Genomic DNA, 12,511 nt, shown 5'->3' on the forward strand with positions numbered 1-12,511 from the left:
ATCCGCCACCAGCGCTCTAGCTGTCTCAATGATTGCTTCATTGCCCTCAGATCTGTGGAAAACCACGGGGCTCTCCGGGCTCCATGCAATCGCAGAGGGCGCTTCGGAGCCAAACAGTCAATAGCCCTGGTTAACTCCACATTCCAGCGGGCCACCAGGGAATCGGCTGAAAGGCCATCAACATGGGATAAAGCATCCCCTACCACTCTCTTACCCTACCATTTGGATCCATTAAGTGGCGGGGGCGGACCATCCGAATCAGTCCCACCTCCCTGCAGAGGGGATGGGTTGCAGAGAAGCCCAGTTGCACCAGGAAGTAATCTGACCATGGCACTTCTTTCGTTTCGCTTTTACTTAGTGTCAGATCACCAACATCCATAGAGGTAAACACCAGGTCCAAGGCATGTCCGCGGCTATGGGTTGGGCCAGACTTATTGAGGGACAGCCTCATGGAGGCCATGCTTTCCACGAAGTCCTGAGCGGCCCCTTGTAAGGTCGTGTCGGCATGGATGTTAAAATCCCCTAGGACAACCAAGCTAGGTGTCTCCAGGAGAACATCCGCCATGACCTGAAGCAGCTCAGGCAGGGAATCCTTGGTGCAGCGGGGAGGTCGGTACACCAAAAGGAATCTTGTACTGTCCCTATTGCCCAACTTCCAGAACATGAACTCGGAAAACTGGGTCTTCCCAATAGGACGCCTGGTGCAAACTAATGACTTCCTAAAAATCACTGCAACCCCCCCTCCCCACCCACATGACTTGGGTTGCTGTGCGTAAGAGAAACCTGGTGGACAAGCAGCGGCAAGAACAGGCCCATCTGCTTCATCCAACCAAGTCTCTTGTTACACATGCCAGGTCAAGTCCTCCATCCATGATCAAGTCATGGATGGCAGTGGTCTTATGAATCATTGACCTGGCATTGCACAGAAACACTTTCAGGTCATGTGGGTATCCCTTGCTGATTCTAGTATCCATCCGGTCAGGACCAGACCCGGAGGCAGGGATAGTCCTCAGACAACGACTAAACCTGCCTCCTCTGTAATGACATGTTCTGGTCTTAGCGTAACTCCTCCTCCTACCCGTGATCACTGAGATCAGTTGTCCCAGTGCATCCCCCCCCCCCCCCCCGTGGAACATGCCCCAGCCATTTTGTTGGCTGGGACCTACTCCCCAGCAGCCCTGACCCCTCCCCTTAAGAACAAAATAACACCTTTAAAAAACACAAATAAAACAATACAAACAAAAAACAATAAAAATTACATAATCATAAAATCAAACAAATTCCCAGGCCCAATAAACATCCATCCCAACCCCAACCCCCCACATACAAAAAATTCAAAAGAAATTTTTAAAAACATTTTAAAAGCACTCTGCACCCCTCCAGCAGTAACAGCAACTGTCCTAGTGAGGCCCGTCAGGCCCTGCCCTGGGCCAGGTGGTGAGTGGCAGGAAGGAGCAGGGCCCTCAGACACTCACACAGGAGAGTCCTGGGCAGCAAAGCACAGCAGTCCCTGTGAGGCTTCAGGCCCCACCCTGGGCCAGGTAGATGGTAGGCGGCAAGAGCAGGGCCCTCAGACACTCACACAGGAGAGTCCTGTGGACCCCAAATGGAAGAACACTGATGTGGACCACGGATAGCCAATCTGGTACTCCTCTCCAGAAACTTTTGGGCTGCTACTTGCTTCAGCTGCAACAAGCATGGCCAATGGTCAGAGATTGTAAGAGTTCTATTCCCACAGCATCTGAACAGCACCATGTTGGTGATGTATTGCTCTTCTTCCTACTGCCCCACTCAGATAGGATTCCTGCTCCATGTTTGCAGTCATGGGCTTATTTTCTAACACATGATGGTGTATGTTTTCATTCCACAGAGTGGGGAGTGACGGAGACAGGATGTTTTGGTATTACTGCGTTCCGTGAAGTGGGACTATTGTCCTTTGTTCTTACTCTTTGCTGTCTGATGAGAAAGAGGAAGGAGCTGAGTCAGAATACTCCAAGTGTATTATATGTAAATAAAAGTAAATTAGCCAAAATGCTGTGCTGCTGAGTTTGTTACGCACACTGCTAATACTCTACAGGATCCTTAAGTGTGCTGATGCCTTTTGGTATCAGTCGCTGTGATGTTTGGGCTGGAGAAAGCTTTTAAAGCTCCCGACCAACTGACCAGGAGGGAGAGAACATGCCAGTTGGGCATGTGTCTCTGCCAAGGTCGTACACGCGAGTAGGACGATCCTAACACTTGCCTCAGCTGCAACCAGCTGCAATGCTCAGAGATTGTAAGAGTTCTATTCCCACAGCATCTGAACAGCACCATGCTGGTGATGTATTGCTCTTCTTCCCACTGCCCCACTCAGATATGCTCAGCACCGCTGGGATCTGAGAATGTGTAAATCCTCCTCAGGCATTTCAGGATCATGCTGCTGGCCTTGCCCTCTTGTGTCCCTGTCCCTTTGTGTTGGGAAGGGACCTTCTGCAAAGGGATATTTATCTACTAAATTAAAGATCAGGATTCTAAATCCTAGAGATCTCCATAGCACAGTCAACTACTACAGAAAGCTGGGTTTGAAATGACTGCAGACCCCCCACTTGGATCTTCCTTTGCAGTGTGGCATGAACAAAAGTCATGCTACAAAGGAAATATGGGTCACCTGCTGTCATAGTGACTTCAGGTGACTGGCTGGTGAGTAGCCCCACCCACCTGTCTGTAGTCAGACCCCGGTCGCTGGCTGAAAATGAATCTATATTCCTACTTTAGATAAACCCAAATATTACAGAAACACCTTACATCTCTAGTAACCCTTCCTCCAAAGGAAGCCAAATCCAGAAACATTGCTTCGGAACCTTTCTTTTTGCTCAGGGAAGTTGTGAGGCTTTAATAACAATATAAACATGTCGCAACAGTGAAAGTTATACGTCACTGAAGAACACATTAAATGTTTAATGCTCCCCCATCTTTTTACCAGAAGAGTATTAGATAAAGAAATGTCTACTTTAAATATTTATGACTTTAAGATTATTATTGTTTATGTGTGCAATCGGAATTGATCAGTTCTGTCTCTGTGAGATACCAGAAGATCCAAGAAGGGTTATTGATGTGTTGACTTGCCTTGTATAGATGAAGAATAAGTTAGTTATGGTTCATGTACACAGGAGAGTCAAAATAAATCTGCATTGTAAAAAAAGCAGGCAAGCTGACAAGCTTGTTGTTTTTCTTCAAAAACAAAAAGCCCTCAAACACACATAAAATCAGCACTGTTCAAATACAAACCACATAAAGAATAAATATCAAGAAGCACCAGAGGAAGTGTGTGGAATACAAGTTAAAGGTGATGAGAGCTCCAGTTGATGGAGTTTTTGAGGATACATAGCAAATAAAACAGTCCTATGATAAATTAAAGAGCTAAACCCAAGCTCAGTGCACACATAATGAATTTATACTTCCAATAGATAAATAATCATCTAGAGAGCACTGTTAATATACACCACAGCTTTCTTTCAGTCTGAAAACAAATGTGTAAGATAGGCAGATCTTACAGAGGGCAAATACTAGGAATTTCTCCACATTAGACTGCAGGTAACTAAATATATGCTTCATCATTTTGAATGTAATGGCCTTGAGCTCCTGCATGGAGACCTTTTAATGCAATTGTATAAAGCTGCAAAATCATGTACAGCACTTTATTGGAAATCTCCCATGTAGACTTCTGAGCAAAAGTGGATTGTAAGCAGGGCTTTATTTCTAGGAATAAAGGAGCCAGTATGCGCCATGCCCCCTGCATCCAACCACCACTATCCCACTGTCATTTGCCTGCTCACACCCCTTCCCCACTACCATACGGCCACAGCTTGCCTGCACACCCACTCGCTCCCACCCCTTCACACCATTCCCTGTCACCTCCTCCTCTGCTGCTTCCCACAGCAGTAGCCACGGCCTTCCGGACACTCTTTAGCAAGACACTTTTACAACTTGCCAGATGATTGTAAAAGGGTCACACCAAAGCTCCTCCATTCTGGCGCAACCTTTTTACGATCGTCAGGCACCAGGGTGCCAACTTGAATAAAATATTGTGGAGGCCCAGGTAAGCCCTGCCGCACATGGCGCAGTGGACACACACCATTTGAATGGGAATGCCCATCAACTTTGGGGGAGCCCCGCCCCCTCAAATATTTTATTGTGGGGGCCAAAGCCCCCATGGCCCCTATGTCAGACACATTCCTGGAAGGCACTTTGCCATTCGTAAAAGGGTCACGTGAATCCGTAATGCTGTGGGAGGCGGGCGGAGATGTGGTGGTACGGCATACTAGCACACACTGCCTCACAAAAAAGCACTGATTGCAAGTCTGGTACAGTAGGCAGCATCCTCAGGCCAGGGTGGATGAAATAAGAATGTGGGTTGAAACAGGCCACTTCTTTGTTGACCAAAGTGAAGTAAGCAGGGTTCGTGTGGTGTTGGGGTAAGAAACTGTTGGCCAATAGGACTTTCCATCTGAAGCTAAATATACCATCCCAGATAATCCACTGGGGAATCCCAGGGGAGTTAACAAGCATAATCAGGAACCAGGATGATGCAATCCCGCTGGCAATCTGAGATAAACAGCAACAGACCTGGTGCACCTGCTGATACCCCTGGAAAAATGAGACATCCCATTTTTCCCCCCACAAGAGCATGGTGGCCATTTTGGGTGCCATGATCTTACGTGATTTTTGCCATGATCTCACCCTGAAATAAACACTTGGGGAGGGCATGATCTTGCACGGTGCCCCAAAACACAAATTTTGGAGTGCCATGAGAACACATGCCCATCTTTTGTGTTCCATGATCCTTCATGGCTCACGTAGGAGAATGGGTGGGCAGGTGTGTGTCCCAGTTTTGGGACTCCACATGTTGGAGGGCATGCAAGTTTGTGACAGGAGCTGGTCTCCTCCTCAAGACGCCTAAGCAGTCCACTCATGATTAGATGCTGCCCAGTGCCATTTCCGCCCAAGTTCTGACAGTTAAATATTTGCTTATGTGCCTAACAATAACCTGCTATCAAGGATAGGGATGAGTACAGGTGAACAGTACTTGGAGAGCCACAGGTTCTGCATCTGAGGTATGAACAGACCCAAGCAAGTACCTACTATTTCAAAGAATAATTTGTAATTCCAGTTGGTAATTTTGGAAATCCTTTATTTGGCACTTTCTTGATTGCCTGATTGATATTCAATCTCAACCACCTCTTCATTGTTCAGAAACCACCAATATGAAAATATGAACAGACCCTCCATTTCTGCGTGGGTATACCTAGACAAAAGCAACCGTCTTAATTAATCAAATTAAATCAGCAAGACACTTCTGATTATCCTCTTTTAGTCCAAACTAGCTTCTATAATGACAACTGATGCAAAAATAATTAAACCAAGACAGAGTTGAGTGGGGAAGGGTGGAAGAATATATTTAGGGTTTGAAGAGAGGTAATTAGTTTTGGCAGGTTATTTATGTATGTTTATGTATGTAAATTGAAAAATTAGCTGTTCTAAGCAGAAGCAACACATTCCAGTGTTTGCTTTGCTGCATGGGCACAGGGGTGGGGGGTGGGGGAAAGGAGAGAAGAGAAGAGAAGTTGGGCAACAGCAAAAACTTCCACTAGTGTTCACACTGGGAAGGATGGAGTTGAATAAGACTTTTTTCTGTGTTCTTAATCCCTATCCTGAAATTGTCATTCCTCTTTAGTGTGATTTCCCTGGGAAAGACCCAGACTATTGGCCCTCACTCATGTGGTTGGGCACGTTAAAATTTACCCCACTCACACGCAAATTGGCAAGTGGATGGCTGATGGTTAAGGAAAATAAGTTTAAAAACAACAAAAAGCTATTGTAATATAAGGTGAAGGTAAAAAGGTAAAGGACCCCTGAATGGTTAAGTCCAGTCAAAGGTGACTATGGGGTTGTGGTGCTCATCTCACTTTCAGGCCAAGGGAACCGGCGTTTGTCTACAGACAGCTTTTTGGGTCATGTGGCTAGCATGACTGAACTGCTACTGGCACAACGGAACACCATGATGGAAGGCAGAGCGCACAGAAACGCCATTTACGTTTACCTTCCCACCACAGTGGTACCTATTTATCTCCTTGCACTGGTGTGCTTTCGAACTGCTAGGTTGGCAGGAGCTGGGACAGAGCAACGGGAGCTCACCCCATCACGGGGATTCAAACCGCCGACCTTCTGACTGGCAAGCCCATGAGACTCAGTGGTTTAGTATAAGGTTAATTATAAGGAATGGAATGTGAATAAGAAATAATGTGGCAATAAGAAAAACATTTGGACTCATCAAGAATGGAGTGCGGGAAACCTATTTTTTTTTGGGGGGGGTTAAATTTGCTTTAACGTGGCTGATTTAGTAATAATTTGGAAAATCAGTAAAAATGATTTGGGAAGCCACTCACAGAAAAGCAGCTCCCAAACAGCGAATGTAATTCTGAAAAGGCCACTAATGTGTGCTCACATGCAATGCTCAAAGGGTATACAGTCTGTGTAATTGTGTATACAAATAGTTGAGTGCCATAAGTCAACAAGTGTGCACTCTTTCACATTTGTACATATGTAGAATGGCTTCTGCCTGCGTTCATTGTAATGTGTGAACAAACCTTAAGTCTAGTCTTAAAGGACAAAACTCAGAGAAATAAGAACTGCCTGTATAATTAGAATCCATAGAAACATGATCAGGGACAACTGGAATGATCCCATTTCAAGCCTCCACACATTTACATAGTCAAAACAAAATAAAAAAATTCCTTCCAGTAGCACCTTAAAGACCAACTAAGTTAGTTCTTGGTATGAGCTTTCGTGTACATGCACACTTCTTCAGATACACTGAAACAGAAGTCACCAGACCCTTCTATATAGTGAGAAGGTGTTATGCATTTACATAACATGTGAATCAGTTAACAGTCATTCATCTCTAAGCTAGACCAAATGAAGTCAGTTTCACCTTTCTGATTTTAGCGGGAAGATTCTGTTTCTGCCCCCACTTCAACCAGAAGTGATTTTTTTCAATCCACTCCTGCCCCATGTGAGTTAAACATTGTCCCTGGGTAAACATGAAGACTTGTTGTGGAAACTGTGTGCCTCCCAGTCCTCTCTGCTGAATATAAAATCCTCGAGTGGAACTAATATGACAGCAAAATGAATTTCATTTAAATGCACAGTACATTCTTTGGCTTGCTTGGGTCAAGGCTTTAGCGGGGGGGGGGCTGTCTTGCAGGCTGTTGTTTTTTTATCCTCTCCTGGGTGCCAAGATACCTCACCTGCCTTCTTGGGTTGGAGGCAGGGCTTTAGCTGTCTTCTACAGAAGAAGCATGATGGTTTCTCAGACAGAATTAAATAGAGGTCATGGACTAAGGTTTAGGAAAATCCTCATCATTCTGAGTGCAAAGTGGAATGAATACTAATCATGTCAACCTATGTAAGTTGGAGTCCAGCATTATTTTTGCAGCTCTGCTAGTGGATTACTAATGGTCAAAAACAGGGCACCCAAAATTTTATTTTTACTTATCTTTCAAGGAGTATTAATGAGGCCTTAAGGGAGCAGGACCATAAATGCCAATAATCAGTAGATCTACTTGCAGGGAAAGCTACAAACCTATTGTGATGAAATGTTAATCTGCACAAATCACCCGCAACTGAATTAGAGGATGACACTACACATTGAGTCAGTTTGGATTATCTTTCCTGGCTTCATAAACCATGGTCAGGCTTTCATGCTCCTCCTTCCCCCTCCCTTGCCAAAGACTTTGGCAGAGCATCTCCTCCTTGAGCATCAGCTGTTCACTCCCATTTATTTGTGCCTTTGCTCATTCATGGGAGTGAGCAGGAGATGTGCATATGAAAACCAGCAGAAATCCTTTGTTCTGCTCACACTAGTATATACAGGTTCAAAGAACTCTTGAGTTAGATGTGGCACTAAAGGTGGCATTAGAAACCTGATCAATTTCAGTGGCTAACAATTATTAGCAAGCATTGGGGACAAGATTCTCATCAGGACTACGGAGCACAATGAAAGAGGTATTCTCACTGGGACTGTAGCTGGGAAATGATAGGTTAACATCCCCTCCCTGCAAGCTGCAGTTCTGATGAAAATCCAGCGCCTTATCACTTGCTAATGATTATTTTTTAAAGCCAGTGCGCTCCCTAATTACTGTATTGGCCTGAATATAAGCCACACTTCCCCCCCCCCCCCAAAAAAAATGGGCCGTGAAAAGTTAAAGTGCGGCTTACATTCGTGACCTTACAGCTCCCCCCCCCCCCCCAAGAAGCAGCCCAGGGATCTCCCAAGCCTCTCCTGGCACCGCTTTGGAGAGGGAGTGCTGGGATTGCCTGGAGGTGTTAGTGCGACGAGGAGGCCGTGCAGCACACTCAAAACTGAGCACCGGCACCTGCTTGGGGAGTGGGGCACCGAGCGCCGACTGCCCCCCACTCCCCGTTTTAAAGGTATGGCTTATTTGCAGGTGCATCTTATTTTCGGGCCAATACAGTATGCATTTAGCATCACATCTCGTTTGCCCCTTAGCTTAGGGGAAATGTGTCTAACGTGCCTAATAGTAAGGACAAGAGTTATTAGATATGGGGCCATGCTGCAGGACTTACAGGCACAACAGTGCCACCAAGAAAAATAAATGGGGTTGGCATGGAATGGGGGAGGGGTCATCCAGGTATGAACTTACTCCTGCTTGTTAGAGTCAGGTGCTTACTCCTCCTTTTCTTTCCCACTGCTACTGCCTAAGCTTTGGCAACTAGAACAGGCCCCCAGGCCACCAGGAGGGCTATCTCTACTGCAGAGATGGGGAATCTTTTCAGCCCAATGGGCTGGATCCTATAGTCCTCCACCTCCATTGGACCACTTTGGACCACCTCCTGATGTCACCATGATGCCATATGCCCCATTTTTCCTTTGCAGAACAGCTAGAACTTGAAGTAGAGTCTAGTCTACATTGACTGAAAGAGAGCAACATAAATGCTTCCTTGACTGGGGTAGAGGGAGACACACAAAAGGACAATGTAAACTATATAAACTAGTATTTCCTTTACCTGTGTCTCTGGGGTTGCTTGTGTGAAATGAAAATGCAGCATCTTTCAAGCAGGGGATTATGTTCTGCCGCTTGAATGTTGCTATGTTCACAGCTGGGGCTTAACGATATCATGATGATTTCCAACAGGAAAGATTCAAAGATTACTTTGATTTCTGTGTAAGATTGCCTGAGAATCACTCCCTAAGGATGGCACAGCTTGTCAAGAGCTCTTAGATACAGGTCGTGCTTCTGAGGACTGTGCAGAAGAGATCCATCCACACAGTTTGTATCCCATTCATCAGTTCTTGGGCATCAGTGTGTTTCGGGGTTTCCCCTCCCCAAGTTATGTTTTCAGTTTGGGGGTCTGAACCAAATGGGAACAGCTGCAAGAAGCTTTCAGTATGTCATGAATTTTTCCATGCAGATTAATGCTGTGCTGAAACCTGTCCTCCACTTTCCGGAAAGTTGTCTTCTGCCACAAAAGAGGCATCTGTTTCTCTGCCTTATATACTTTTGGATTTCTTTAGAATTGCTTTCAAATTTTGGTAGGTGTGGGATTTAGCTTACTTTCATGTTATACAATGCAGTCTATGGTAGTCTGTGGGATCTAGTGGGGTGTAGTGATTAGAGTGTTGGACTATGACTGGGGGACTGAGGTTCTAGTCTCCACTCAGCCAAGAAACTCACTGGGCGACCTTGAACTGTCCACTGTCTCTCAGCCTAACGTACCTCACAGGGTCGTTATGAAGATAAAACAGGCTGAAGGACATCCATATATGCCACCTTGAGCTCCTTGGAGGAAAGGTAGGATAAAATTATAATAAATAAATGTATTTCTTAGCTGCCCATGTTTCCTGATCTCTAAAAGCCCAATGAGAGGAAGCCCCGGTAGTATGTTCCTTAAATTAAATATGTGTTTTGCAAAGAAATACTTTATTTTGCCTCTGGGAGAGCCAATTCCCACATTTCATTTTTAGGTAAACACCTAAGACATTTTTAGTGAACACCTACAATTGCAAGGAGATTGTCCTGTCAGCACAATATTCCTGCCAGCCCAATGAAATGATCTTGCCTCTCCTCCTCCTCCCCCCCCCACCTTTCTGGGGGTTCTCCCAACCCTCATGAACAAATTTGGGAGAGGTAAGGGGGAGCAAGAGATGCCAAAGAATGATCCAACTATCACACAATTGCACTCATTTCACACGCTAGCAAGGTTATGCTTAAAATTCTACAAGGCAGGCTTAAGCAGTATGTGGACCGAGAACTCCCAGAAGTACAAGCTGGATTTCGAAGGGGCAGAGGAACCAGAGACCAAATTGCAAACATGCGCTGGATTATGGAGAAAGCTAGAGAGTTCCAGAAAGACATCTACTTCTGCTTCATTGACTATGCAAAAGCCTTTGACTGTGTCGACCACAGCAAACTATGGCAAGTTCTTAAAGAAATGGGAGTGCCTGATCACCTCATCTGTCTCCTGAAAAATCTCTATGTGGGACAAGAAGCTATAGTTAGAACTGGATATGGAACAACTGATTGGTTCAAAATTGGGAAAGGAGTACGACAAGGGTGTATATTGTCTCCCTGCTTGTTAACTTACATGCAGAATTCATCATGCAAAAAGCTGGGCTGGATGAATCCCAAACCGGAATTAAGATTGCTGGAAGAAATATCAACAACCTCAGATATGCAGATGACACAACCTTGATGGCAGAAAGTGAGGAGGAATTAAAGAACCTTTTAATGAGGGTGAAAGAGGAGAGCGCAAAATATGGTTTGAAGCTGAATATCAAAAAAACCAAGATCATGGCCACTGGTCCCATCACCTCCTGGAAAATAGAAGGGGAAGAAATGGAGGCAGTGAGAGATTTTACCTTCTTGGGCTCCATGAACACTGCAGATGGTGACAGCAGCCATGAAATTAAAAGACGTCTGCTTCTTGGGAGAAAAGCAATGAAGAACCTAGACAGCATCTTAAAAAGCAGAGACATCACCTTTCCAACAAAGGTCCATATAGTTAAAGCTATGGCTTTCCCAGTTGTGATGTATGGAAGTGAGAGCTGGACCATAAAGGAGGCTGATCGCCGAAGAATTGATGCTTTTGAATTATGGTGCTGGAGGAGACTCTTGAGAGTCCCATGGACTGCAAGAAAATCAAACCTATCCATTCATAAGGAAATCAGCCCTGAGTGCTCACTGGAAGGACAGATCCTGGAGCTGAGGCTCCAATACTTTAGCCACCTCATGAGAAGAGAAGACTCCCTGGAAAAGACCCTAATGTTGGGAAAGATTGAGGGCACAAGAAGAAGGGGACGACAGAGGACGAGATGGTTGGACAGTTTTCTCGAAGCTACAAACATGAGTTTGACTAAACTGCGGGAGGCAGTGGAAGACAGGAGTGCCTGGCGTGCTCTGGTCCATGGGGTCATGAAGAGTCGGACACGACTAAACAACAACAACAACAAGGGGGAGCAGGAGATTGTGGAAGCTCCATTGTGCTAGGTGGAGTCATTCCGCCAGTTGACTCTGAGAACAAGGCTCTTGAATCCATTCCACAGTTTCCTGTCTCATGCTACTAAGATGGATATGTGTCTGTTTAAATATTATTTATCAGTAGTGGACTGTCCAGGAATACTGTTTTCCTGTAGGCTTCAGTACAATCTCCATGCTTACTGTCCAAAGCATGTTCATAGAAGTGGTGCTATTTGTGCACAGGCACCCAAATGGCAGACATTGCTGCAGTCTTGGAGCCTTAAGCTAGAGACAAGGCAGGTTAGGCTGAAAATGCATAGGCACCTTTTGAGGATATCCTGAGCCAAAAACAGCAGGCTTGTGAAACAGGCCTCTGAGGAGCCTTGCAAAATATTCCTTTCCATACAAGAAAGGGGAAATAAATCTCCTTGGAATGCCCGTCCACAACCCATATAACACTCATTAACAATTGAACTTCAGCAAACACCAAGAAAGAAGAAGCTATTACAAAGAGATTGTATAAGGCACTAAATGGGACGTGGGGATGCAAAGCTCCTAATAAAGATTAGCATTTGTTTAGGGGCATCTGCCTGAGAACATTAGAAAATCTTTTAATAAATGCACTAAATAAGATGCATAATTTAGCTCCAGCTCGGCTGAACGCTGGCTGGCTGCCAAAGCTGGTCTGTCTTGGGCTTGACTCAATGTCAGGGCTGCCCGCTGGCCCAGTACAAATAGGCTCATTAAAAAGCGGTTGCTGTTGCGTATTTGGGTGCCATTTCTCTTGCTAATGGCTCAATTTATGCTTTTCCTCTGAGAATGAGCCTCGGGAGAGGGTAATGTTCATCCATATATACATTTCATGTGCATCTGTGGGCCACGTAATGAAAGGAAAAGGGAGATGTGAGATATAACTGGAAAAGCCAGCATTTTCTTTGGGAAGGACTTCTGAACCTCCTCTAATCCCCCAACTAGTGGTTTGCTGATACCCAAGA

This window comes from Podarcis cretensis, assembly GCF_951804945.1.
Source record: "Podarcis cretensis genome assembly, chromosome: 1".
NCBI classification, from domain to species: domain Eukaryota; kingdom Metazoa; phylum Chordata; class Lepidosauria; order Squamata; family Lacertidae; genus Podarcis; species Podarcis cretensis.